Source organism: Rhineura floridana, chromosome 2 (genome assembly GCF_030035675.1).
Source record: "Rhineura floridana isolate rRhiFlo1 chromosome 2, rRhiFlo1.hap2, whole genome shotgun sequence".
Classification (NCBI taxonomy): Eukaryota; Metazoa; Chordata; class Lepidosauria; order Squamata; family Rhineuridae; genus Rhineura; species Rhineura floridana.
This window is the reverse complement of record NC_084481.1, coordinates 63,800,814-63,814,054: the sequence shown is the minus strand read 5'-3', so window position 1 is coordinate 63,814,054 and position 13,241 is coordinate 63,800,814.

The window sequence follows — 13,241 nt, the reverse complement described above, 5'->3', positions numbered from 1 at the left end:
ATGACAAATGGTATCTCCTTGCTTCTTCGCAAATGGGATGTGAAACTCAGGAGGCTGCAATAAGAACAACAACTTAAAGTATTTTTGGAAATTGCTTTTGTTAAAAAATGGCAAGAAGATAATATGTATTGGGTTGGGAGACGGTGCAATGAATTGGAAGGTCAACAGAGGTGGGAGCATATTCATGTCGCTTTACTTTGATGTGGTTGTTGGCCTAAACCCACATATAATGGCTGTATATAATCATCATCATGAATCAAGTGATGTTTGCTACATGTGCTGGCAACTCCTTGAAAATCCAGAATGAAGGAGATGGGTTTTCAGGGCTTATCTGCCAATGTAATGTGTGAAGAAGAGGAATGACATGGGGGCAGTGGGAGGAGAGGAAGGAAAGAGAAATGTTCACTGTGTTCCAGAACATAAGGAGGAACACAACTTTACGTTTCACTGCAACTGACTGAGCTCCCTCTAGGGTTTGCACATTATTATTTTTTTCTGTCTGAGAGGCAGAAGTCTAGCTGGTACAGTTTTTCCTAGCCAATGCTTGAAATAAAGGGGGGGTACTTTTTGTGCGGCTGTCGTGAGGATGGGTATTTCTGACAATTTTACTTTATCTCAGTTTTTCATTTTTCCAGCCTTAAGATCACTAGTTCACATTTCTTTATCAGCATGCATTTTTTTTGTAAAAATTAAAAGTTCTCCCCCCAAACCACAAGCATTTTAATGTGTATTTTTCATAGTATTTTTCTTTTGCATGCAATTTTGCCAAGTGGGCACTCTTTTTGTCAAGCAATTTCCCCTCATGTCATGCATTTTTGAATTTATTTTCACTAATGCATGCATTTTTATGCACAGTTTCCCCCAATATACACATTTTTATTAGAGAATTGCTTCACGCCCAGCATAGGGTGCCTTTGTGGGGCACCACACATCCCCTGGAGCAATGGGAGGGGGATTTCTCATCCCACCCACTCTTGCTCTCTTGGGTCGCTGACAACCTTGGGCAATCCCATGAGAACCTCAGTGGGGCAGAGCCAGGACCAGGCCTTAAAAGGCCTTGGCCCGAGTGATGAAGTGGGAAGAGATGCACCTTTTGCCACTGTGGCCTGCCTGAGTTGCTTCAGTGACATCTGGGGGAGAATGACCTCAGTGCACACATGGGAATTAAACTGGAGCATTTTCTGCTTGGCTGAAGAATTAGCTGATGTTGCCTGCTTGGCTGAAGAATGGCTGAGGTCGCCTGCCTGGTGGTGGAATACCCAGCTGTAGCCTGAGGTTGGTCATCCTGCTACAATGGAGAGAGGTGTCAACACCCCAGTGAACTGAGGCGGCTTATCAGCCAGCCAGCAAGGCTATGGAGTGCTTAGTCCAGGCAAAAGGTAGCCTGGTGGTCTGACTTGCTTTATCAATCTTGGCTGTGCTGAATTCTATCAATCAGTGAGTGTTCTTTGACCCACAAGGCGTGCCATTGCTTGGCCTGGCAACAACAGTGACAGTTTATTTTCTTGGTTGCAGCGGTAAGAGGGGTTGGCAGTGGCTCAGGAAGCTCTGCTCCCCTCCCTTGTGGCAGAAATGGTATTGGGTGGATCAGACATAATGGGGACTCCTATGAAAGGTCCAGTGGGATACTTGCTTGCCATGCCCCTAGCTTGGGAGGAGCCAGGCCTCATCTAGCTTGCAATTACTCCACTGGTTGGTACATCGAGATCACAGGTGGCTGGGCAGATGACTCTCCTGGGTCTCCCACCGGTGTTGCCTAACTGCTTGCTGATTCAGCATTCCCTCTCAGTGCAGGCTGACAGAACGGAAGCAGACCCTTGGCCTACTGCATGCTAACCCAGCTTACTTGCTCTAATAAAACTGTTTTCACCCATAAACTGTTGTTGTCTGCTTTATTCCCATGGTGAAGGGGGAACGCATCATGCACCTGCCTCACAAATGCATCACAAAATCCAGAGAAGTACAAAGTTTGAAGGATAGCAGGAAATCTGTTCATGTCTGTGAATTAGGCAGAGCTACCCTAAAATGCAAACCAAATTTCTCCCCTAACCCTTAAGCTACTGTTTTTAGAAGGCTATGGGGGCATGATTTTACTAAAACTGGGGGAGGAGGGAGTCTAGGAAGGGGCTTTCTGGAGATACTATCTGATAGCGCATAATCCAAGTATTGTGCCTTGCATGGAAATGCAGCTAGAAGAAAAGTTGCAATCACAGGGAGATAAGAAACTGTCTTATACTAGGCTAGACTAGCCCAGTGTTATTTATTCTAACTGTTGACTCCCCAGGTTTTAGGCGGAGAACTTTCCTATTACCTGTAGATCCTCGTAACTGGAAATGGCAGAGATTGAATATGGAACAATTGGGGGACCCTTCAGAACAAGATTTGAGAGGGAGCACTGCAGGCAAAAGAGGGGAGAGGCAATTGGTAACATCATCTCTCCTCCGTCTTTAGAGAGCATCTCACACTTGGGCCCTACCCACACCATACATTTAAAGGATTATTATATCACTTTAACAGTCTTGACCACCAACCCTCCCAAGAATCCTGGGAAATGTTGTTCCCAGCTGTAGCTGAACTTAGGCAACCCCTATTCCTCTCACAGAGCTGTAATTATCAGAGTGTTTTAACAATCAGTTCTTCTTCCCAGGGAACCCTTGGAATTGTAGCTCTGTGACAGAAAAGGAGTCTCCTGACAACTCTTAACACCCATAGCAAAATCTCCCAGGATTGTTTGGGGAAGCCATGACAATTTAAAGTGGTGTAATAGTGCTTGAAATGTATGGTATAGATTGTGCAAGAGCACCAATTGCGTATATAGATTGGGATTGGGTCTCTGGGTGGAAAAGGCCATATTTTGTTTCCAGGTGTCCTTTATAACTGACACAATGTTCAGGGATTTGTACCTGAGTAGAAAGTGTCTCATTGAAAGTAGCACAAACCAAACCAAGTGCCACAGAGACAAAATAAATTGGATTTTTTTAAAATTGCAAGCAGTCCTATACTATATTATAGTTTAATAATTTCACAATAAACTTGCTGTACACAACAATAACAGATCAGGTTGTAGTCTGGATAAGGAGCAGCCAATAGGAATGAAACTATATGGCCACATTCACACCATACATTTATTCCACTATTATTCCACTTTAAATAGCCATGGCTTCCCCCAAAGAATCCTGGGAAGTATAGTTTGTGAAGGGTGCTAAGGGTCATTAGGAGGCTTCTATTTCCTGCACAGAACTACCATTGTCAGAGTTCTCTGGGAAGAGGGACTGACTATTAAATCACTCTGGAAATTGTGTCTCTGTGAGGGAAATTGGGGTCTCCTGATAGCACTCCGCACCCTTCACAAAATACCCATCCCAGGATTCCTTGGAGGAAGCCATGTTTAAAGTGGAATAATTGTGAAATAAATGTCTGATGTGAATGTGGCCTATCGCAGGCCTTGGGTGGGTAAGCAAAGATCCCCTCAGGTACATCCAATCTGATGTCCAATCAGTTGATGTCACTGTGGTTCTGTAGAATAAAATAAAATTTGAAGCACTGAACACCTCATATTGTAAAAGGCAATCCTATAAAATGAGACATGCCTGGTGTTGAGAGAGTTAATTATAATTTCTTTGATTGTCTTTTTAATGAGAAATACAATAGAAACCTGGGCCTATTTTTTTGTTTCCAGCTAAGCCTCACAAGGGTGGTTTGAACAGTCTTTTTACAAGGAAAAATGCCCAATATGATGCACTAATTATTCTTCCATTTTGCAAAATGTCAAACTCCCTGTGATCCTTTTAATTTCTATGGGTGTTCCAAACTAGAGAGCTGTCTAGATGTTCTTTTAATTGAGTGGTACACCATGTGGTAAATGTAGATTTAAATATGTCTAATAATAAAAGAAATAACACATAAAATAAACAGTTTCTCAACTCAGAAACTTATTTAATATGATATACAGCATAAAAACTGTTTAATCCTCCCATTATTTTGACATGTAGTTTCTCCCCTACCAACATGTGTCCCAGAGGTGAGGAACCTGTGCCCCTCCTGATGCTGATGCTGCATTACAACTCCCATAATCCCTGACAATTGGCCCTGCTGTCTGGGAACGATAGTGGTTGGAGTCCAACAAGGTTTGGAGGGCCATGGGTTTGCCACTCCTGGTCTATATAGTTCCTTTGCCAGGATGGATCAGTGATACTACTTACACATTTACCTCCAAAAGTAGTGTCACTGGCAGCCCACTCTCCTTAAAACCTTAAAAGTAACTTTAATGGTGCAATCCTATACATTTTTATTTATAAGGAAGTCCTGTTGAGTAAGTAGCGACTATCTACCACTATTTGACTATCTGTCACTACCACATATGGAACAAAGGAAAGTGAGCATTTAGTGCAAAATCTAATCCAAATCTTTTTATTTCATTGTACATGTATCATATTGGATTTGTGTATAGAAGCAGCAGCACAGTGATTGCTTACAGTGATTTGCATGCAAGTTGCTCCCCACTGCAAAGGGTTAAGGGTCTTTATATATGTGATGGTCACGGCGGCTGAATAGATCAGTTTATCGTTAGGCTTGCTCCACAATTGCTTCTTCCTTTGTGCATTGGCTTCAGCGCTTTGACCCAATTGATTAAGTTCCCTGTTAGATCCTAAGTGGGAACCTTAGTGTAATGTCAGTTCACTAACTGGAATCTCAAGCCAGGATCACACTGTGCTTTAAGATCCTGATTAGTGAACCAACAGTTCTTGAAATGCCAAAGCTGGCTTCAGTGGAAGGGAGGAGGCAAGGGTGACGTGCCCAGGACTGACAGCCATTTCTACCTTAATAAGCTATTATCTAGCTGTTTGTTAAATTTTCACCCTATGGCACTCAAAGTGGTTTATTAAGCTGAGGATACTATTTATTTATTTATTTAGTATACTGCTTCATACATGAAAAGAAGCCTCTAAGCAGTTTACAGTGTTGAAGAAAAAACCAAACCAAATTATACATTTAAAACAATACAAAACATTTAAAAGAAACCATCTTAACATTAACAATAAACAACATAAGATATTACATCTAAACTAGGCCTAAATTCATGCAACAAATTACATCCAAACCAGATGCAGGAAACACTCCCTGCATTTAAGGGTTAATTGCACCAATATATATATATATATATATATATATATAAATATAAATAGAGAGAGAGAGAGAGAGAGGAGATTTGGATCAGGAGCACCTTGTTTGAGCAGGGTGTGTACGATCCATTCCCCATACAATTTTCCTGATGAAATTCTCCACTGAGCAGCTTCTTGGCCAATGGGGCAACATGTTAAGCAGGAGTGTGAAACATGTGACCCTCTAGATCAGCCTTTCCCAACCAGTGTGCTTCCAGATGTTGTTGGACCACAATTCCCATCTTTCCTGACCATTGGCAATGCTGGCTGAGGCTGATGGGAGTTGTGGTCCAACAACATCTGGAGGCACACTGGTTGAGAAAGGCTGCTCTAGATGTTTCAGGACTACCACTCCCATCACCCCTAGTCATAGGCTATACTGGCTGGAGTTGATGGGAGCTGGAAGTCTAGCACCATCTGGAAGACCACTGTCCTTATTCCTGACATATAGGTATCCACAGTGCTTTTTTGTGATGTTAGTTACTGGAATAGAATACTGTCACCTTTTTTGGTGCCCATGGCAGCCATTTTGTGCTGGCACCCATGGTACTGTTATCAAGATACGAGTACTGGAAGTTCTTTTTTTTTTAAAGCACTGGGTATCCATCTGCTAGCTGTAAATTTAATCTTAGTATGTTTGAGGCCAGGAGGGATTTTCAAATGGATCAGGCCATTTCATCCATACTAGGGATGGGAAAAATTTGATTCAGTTCACATTTAAAGCCAAATCTATTAAATTCACACTTTCCGAAACAATATGTGAATCAAAACACAGCCATCCTTCAAAATTCACACAAATTTTGCCATTCGGTTCTCCTACCAAACCAAAAGTTTAGGGGAAAGTGGACCTAAAAATGAATAATATATTAGTGAAAAAAACACATAAAATGCATTATACTGGGAGAAATTGCTTGCAAAAATCAGTACATTAGACAAAATTGCATGTGTTTATTAGGAGAAATTCACACTAAAATGCTGAAGAATTTTCATAAGAAATTTTTTTTTAACTGTGCAAGTTGCTTCAGGAAAGGAAAGAACTGAATTTACGATTGGAAAAATGAGAAACTAAGAGAACCGAAACTCACAGATCCTTCCATCTCTAATTCACACTTCTGCCAATGACCTGGCAGGATCATTTTTGTCAAGAATTGCACAGTATTAAGCAAAGTTGTATGATTCTACACAAAGAAGTCTCCTGTGGCATCATCTTACAAAGCTGAACAGGAGATCCCCCATGCCATATCAACAACTGCTTTTGTTAATATCAAAAGTGGTTTGCCTCAGAGTGAGCAAAAACGGCTATCTTAACCTGCTTGCCTAAGGCTATACAGTGAATAGCTGAGATGAGATTCACAGATAGTTCACACTGTTAGCCACTACACTACCAAAGTAAGTTTGGAGCCACTGGAAATAAGTGGGAGTCAATCTACAACAGAATAAGGCTAGCCTACCTCCAGTATAATTACAACCACAAAAACCAAACTCTGTTTTTTTGCACACACACACACAATTGCATGCAGAAAAGGTGTAATGATAAGCCCTACTTTGTTTTTTATCAGTGTGTCAATTTTTTTATTCCTGCAGGCCTACCTATTGAATCTAAAAGGTGCAGTGCCTGAATATTAGCCCATAATCCATCACTGCACACATCCTAATTACTTTCCGTCCTCCCTTTCCGTTGTCATCCAGGTCCAGCAATACAATATTAAAAAAGAAAAGTGTGGGGGGGGGGAGAGAGAGAGACTTAGTACATTCATTTGTGATGTTCGTTGCTATGCTCTACCGCATCTTTGTATGATCTGCGTGGTCTCTGTCCCCAGGAGGAAATTTGTGCATGCATACTGCATGTGTACTTTAGATAAATAAATAAACACATGAAACAGCTTCCAGATAATTGAAAGCGAGCGAAGGAGGGAAGCAGCAAAGGAAACAATATCTCAGGGGGGGAAGGAGGCTGAGGTGGCAGGTATGATTAAAATCCATATGATTTATGAGTAGGTGCATTACTAACATGACATCCCTTCAGTTTTTGTTTGTTTTAGTGCACTTAACAATAAAGTTTTAATTTTTCTCCTCTTCTTCTTCCTATCATTTCCTCCCACACACCCCTTGCTGGAGGTTTTGCTCAAGAGGTGGCCACACAGGAATTCCTAGTGCCTGACTGAGCAGTAATTTAGCAAGCTCTCTTGTGATCTTTTCCTGTCAGCATTAACATGTCAATTCATTTTAATAGTCTGGGCATGCTCAGTGGGCATGCATTTCCTCAGTAGGTATCCCATGAGCCCACCCTGCAGTGCAGAAGTGTGATATAGCTTGTCTCTGGTTGCTGAGACTTCAGCAGGTTTATTTTCATTGTGACCAAGTTTATTTGTTGAGACAAAAGCATGGAATGGGGGGGGAGAATAATGTGGCAAATCAAGATATTAAAATATTGAATAGGTTATTTATACACGTGTAATTGTTAATTTAAGAGTTGTGCAGAGTGTAGATGATAAAGTCTATTTTGGCCTCATATTAACACATGGCATAGTTTTTTTTAATGATCTGTCATTTCCTCTGATTTTTTTTAATTATATGATATCATGCCACATCGGAAATTATCTGTAATCATTATTAATAGTTGAAGTGCCTTTTATATTAAATCAGAATTTAGTTGCCATCATTATCAGATAGATTTGGATATGATATTTTGCTGCCCAATTATTAAAAATGGAGACTATAGCATCTTTATTTTTATAAGCATTCAGCTGCATTTGTACATGCTTTATGAGCTATGATTTAGCTTTAGAAGACAGACAGACACACCCTCTCTCTACACACCCTCTCTCTATAGCACAGAAACTCCTTGACACTAAAAATGACATGTTTCTAAATGCAGGGCAAGTTAAGGCTCAAATCCTATGCACACTGACTTGGGGAGGGGGTAAGTCTGATTGAAATGGATGTAATGTACATGCTATGTACATTGTGTAGGATTGCACTGCTTAGCAAGGTGTATAATACCTTGGTGTAGTTATACTTTTATAAACATTGTGCTGTATCATGATTCGTATTCCTTATATGCTAAGCCTGGATCCATCATCACAAGATACTGAATTCCACTGTTCAAACAACATCAACCCCCCCCATTTTAATTTCATTTCTAAAAGAGTATGTTTTGTTTTTATATTACTGTTAGTTCCATTCAGCTATTGTGTGAGGTAAGAACTGTAAGAACTGGCATGCAGTACAAAATAGACACACAGCAGTAGTTTTTTGCAGGAATGCATCAGCTCTCAGGCATAAATACAGAATAATAGGAGGAAGAATGTTTGAAATGTTAAACTTGACATGGGGATACCCTTAACATTGGCCATATATGGTATGAACTTTTGTTTTAAAATGTGGAATCCATAAAATGTTTTTAAAAAAAGAAAGAAAAAAAGAAAAGAAAAACAACAGAAATATTTTGTGTTTGACACAACAAAACAAAAGGTTTCTGGCACACTCCTGACACCAGAAATAAATATCTGGAATGGCATTTTTGGTATGCAAAGTCCTCAGAACTTCATGTGTTTCTCTTGAATTATGTACAAAGCATGACACTCACATGGCTCTCAATTACTATAGGCAGCTAAACATAACTGGATGAGAGAAAATAGTTGCTATTTGCTATAGATGGCAATGTTGGAAGATGTGGTCCACACTTGCTTGTAAATAGGCTCTAATTTGATCTATCCCATTTAAATCTACTACATGTGAAGTGAGAAGCAGGCCTCTGAGAAGTATGATGAAGAAACTTAGGCGCATCTCAGCATTTTGCATACCACTCCTCCTGGTTTTAGGATACAATTCAACTCTCTTGGTTAAAGCCTTGGCTCGGATGCTACATTCCTACTTGAGTTTTATCCAATGTTAGCCATACTCAGAGCAGACCCTTTGAGGCTAACTTAGATTTATTAATTTATAATTTAATTTATAAATTTGAGTGTACTCCAAGTAAAACTTAGTTGGATATGATCCAAACCCTTGATTTACCTGCATTTGGGGGATAACATTCGCATACTCCCATTCAGCAATAACAATACCAGAAAAAAACTTCTTACAGGACAATTTGTGGTACAACACAGTACAGGTAAATACAATTCTGTCATGACCCATCTAATAATCTCTTCTAGACACGAATGCTTGTAAGTGCTTCTGTGTATTAATTTTGGATATTTGGACTAATCCATAAACTGCTAAATTATGCACACACCGACATTACTCTAATTAATGAGAATCACACATGGAAGTGTATAGAGAGCCACAGCCCTAAGTAATGTGCACCTGTTAATGGATGCTGATAATTACACACGTCTGGTACCCCAAAGCTCTAATCAGAACTTACTTTAGGACTCACTTTAACTTGGTAAATATATTTTCATTAATGTCTCTAAGGTTTCTTCACTTCGGCACTTTTATTTCACCAAAAAAAAAGTGTGTGAGTGGAATATGTGGTGGTCAAAACTGATAAGCCTAAGTGTGAAAACTATCAGAGCCATCATAATGTCCAGACAGAAAGGTTTGTCTCTATTGCCATTTCTGCTTCCCATCAGCCTCATACGGTTGCTCTTCCCTTCCCTTGTTCAGGTGTTCGGTACTCATGGACACCAATCTTGTGAAAAGGCCAGCTGGTGGAGGGAAGGGTAGCCCTACTCTCCTGGAACCACTACCTGTACTGGCAGTACCTCCTGGATGGCATGGGATTAGGGACCGCTTCTACATGCATAGGCTTTCCTCCACAGGGTTGACCAGGGTTCCTGTCCCTATGTTGAAAACCCTGTATGTACAGAAGAGTCCCCTTCCGACTGATGCCTATCATGTGTCACCTGGGGGTGTGGCCAGTACATTTAATGCAGTATGAATTTCTTCAGAAAAAAAATTATTTTGCGAGCCCTTCAGATTGATTACCTTCAGTTCCTAATCTTCTTTTCAGTTCTGGTTTGCACTTGGGGAAAAAGATGTGGACATGTGCAGCAGTTTCCTTCAGTCATCTTTAACATTTATTAAAAGCAATGGTCTCATGGATCCCCACTGAAATCTATAATTATATTGGAAATATTTATTATTTATTTATAGACTTTTAACAAAATGTGACCTGCTCTTGAAACTGTACAACCATGGCTTTGGCATCTGTGTGGCTCTTGAAATGAGGTTTCTTTCTTTCTTTCTTTCTTTCTTTCTTTCTTTCTTTCTTTCTTTCTTTCTTTCTAGGATACTCAGAGTGACGTCAAGGGCTCAGGTGGTTAAAATCAACATGAAAAATATGTTCTGCAATCTCCTCCTTTAAATGCAACAACGTAATCAGATTTCAAGTCGTCTTGCCTACCTCAGTTACAGCTTTATGGAGATTAATTAGTTTTTAGCCCCCAGTCACATGATCTTTTCTGACTGCTTCTAAGGTACATTTGCTATCAGACTAGAACCTGGAAGATGTCCCTTGCCCCCAGAGGACAGATTACATTTTAGTACTGGTTGTCATAACCCTACTTATAAAACACACATGGATAAAACCATGGAAGAAGGGCAGGGAGAGTGCAAAAGCTAAATAAAGTAAAATGAGACCCACTCATCTTCTTTGGGCATCTGCCTGAACACCTGAGGGTTAAATGTGTTTAGAGGGCAGGGGCACACATGCAAACCCCACCCCAACATCCCTGCATGTGGGGTATTCTCTCAGTCTTTCATACATTTAGAAATATAGGCAGTAATATAGGTAGTGTCACAATGAGAATATCTGATGCCAACTCCTTCATTTTGCCCAGGGGCATTTCAGACACCAGGAACCTTAGGAAACTACGTTTTCCTCACAGTGTTGTGAGTGTACTCTGTAGCACCTCAAGCATGAAAACACAAGTAAGACATAAATTTTCTATGAGTCTTGAATCGTTACTAAGGACTTGGCAGCCCTGGGAAACTACACTTCCAAGGGTCCTGGCCTCCAGGGCGCTCCTGACACAGGACACATCCATACCGTACATTTAAAGCACTCTTATATCACGTCAACTGTCATAGCTTCCTCCAAAATATCCTGGGAACTGTTGTTTCAGGGTGGTGAGAGAGATACCTTCACAGAGCTACAATTCCCAGCACCTTTAACAAACTGCAGTTCTCAGGATCCTGGGATTTTGGGGGAAGCCATGAATGTTATGGTGGTATAAGAGTACTTTAAATCTATGGTGTGGATATTGTCACGGTATTCTCTGGTATAACGGAGAACCTGGATCCAAGTCTTCCTTTCACTGCTTCCAGATTTGTTTGAAGAGAGGGGAAAGAGTTGCACAAAGGGATGGCTGGTATTAGAAGTGATGGATACTAGTTGGGCCCATACTTCAGAAGGGTTTGGCAGGGGGTTGGAACGTTGCTTGCCTACCCCATTCTGAAATTTGATGCCATCAATGAAGACTTAAACTTAAGCCATCAGAAGCCAATAGACTAGTTCCCTACCTCTGCCCTTTCTCCACTATTGGTATGTTTGAAAATTGTGAGCTTTAAATGGAATGTCAGGCCACACTGCAGGTTTAAAAGAATCCTATGATTCCATGGGCATCTATCTAGTTTGTAAGGAACCTAATAGGAACCACAGGGAGATGGCAGTATTTTCAGTAGGTTACATACTGATGCTTTTTAAGAGTGCCTTCTTTGATGATACCTACTAATGTGGCCAAACACTGATATTGGATCCAGTTCAGTAATATTTATTGCAATCTATAATGTAGAGTCAGTCCTGTACCAAAGCAGGAGACACAAGTATTTATGATTATTAGTACAATATTGAAGCATCCTGAACCAATTACTGATCCAATTACCATGTCATTATTATCTGCTGAATAGAGCTTGATTTGTCAGTGATAAATATGAGGCAATTAAACCACCTTTTTACATAATAAAACACTGCAGGTGTTTATTCTTAAGGCTTTATGGATACCAACAACCAATAGATTTAATTAAAAATCCCTTGCAATAAATGGGAAATTCATTAAATTGTTCTAACATTAGTGTATCTTTTTAGTCAGTGGTACTGAAAGATATGATTAGACTTTATTTTGCTTAAAAGCCACAGTAAGTGACCAAACAATATGAGTCAAGTGTCCTAAACTTCCAAATAATTAACGAGACTTCTTTAAAGAACATTTAATTGGCTTGTAAGATTACTACTTTGCTCTAGAGGAAGAAAAGTTGACTTTAATGTTTTGTGTTTTTTGTGCATTTTTTTTGAGGAAAATGAATGGGCTTTTTAACACAAATGCACAAATTAAGGTACTTTTCCTAAGCATATTTGCAAGAAAATAAGTCCCGTTACATTAATTTGGACTTACTTCTGAGTAAATAAGTATATTAAAGATTTATCTGTAACATCATTTTTGATCAATAAAGGCATTCCTGATTATGGGCCCCCCAGCCTGGTGTTTTATTGTTTTCTGCAGCATATTCTTAACACAATAATAGTGCATTAGTTGTGGTTTTTTTCAGCTTTAGTTTGTTCTGTAATACTTCCCCAATGCTGCCACATTATTGCTGTCTGGAGGAGCTATAGGGCAACAAAAACAATAAACCAGATCACTTGTGGTTTAAAAACGTTACAGCATTTCAGCAGCAGGTTACCGGACATGCACTAATTGGAAGTGAAGCAGTGTGACCACCCCAAAAGTTTTGCAGGCATAAACAGTATTGAAAGTGGGATTGCATGTGACCACTCCAATAGCATCAAGAGCACCAATCATCATGAATGTGCAATAAAAAGGATGTTGGGAGGGGCCCTTATGTGTCATTCTGGGTTACCTGAGAGCCAAGCTAGATGTTATGTAAATAGCAGCGATGAGAAGCCTGAACAGTATTAGGAGGATCACAGGGGGTGGGGAGGAAGAGTTTAACCCTTTATTCCCTGTCATGATGCTGAAACTTCTCCCACCCACCTGCTATTTGCATTGGGAGGGAAAACTTGATTGGTGCCAATAAAGACTTCTCAAAATCCAAATGGCATCCTGGGAATAGGGTGCATGTGTCCATTTCCATTGGAACCACAGGAGGAGGAAAAGATGGGTGGCTTTGGGCAAA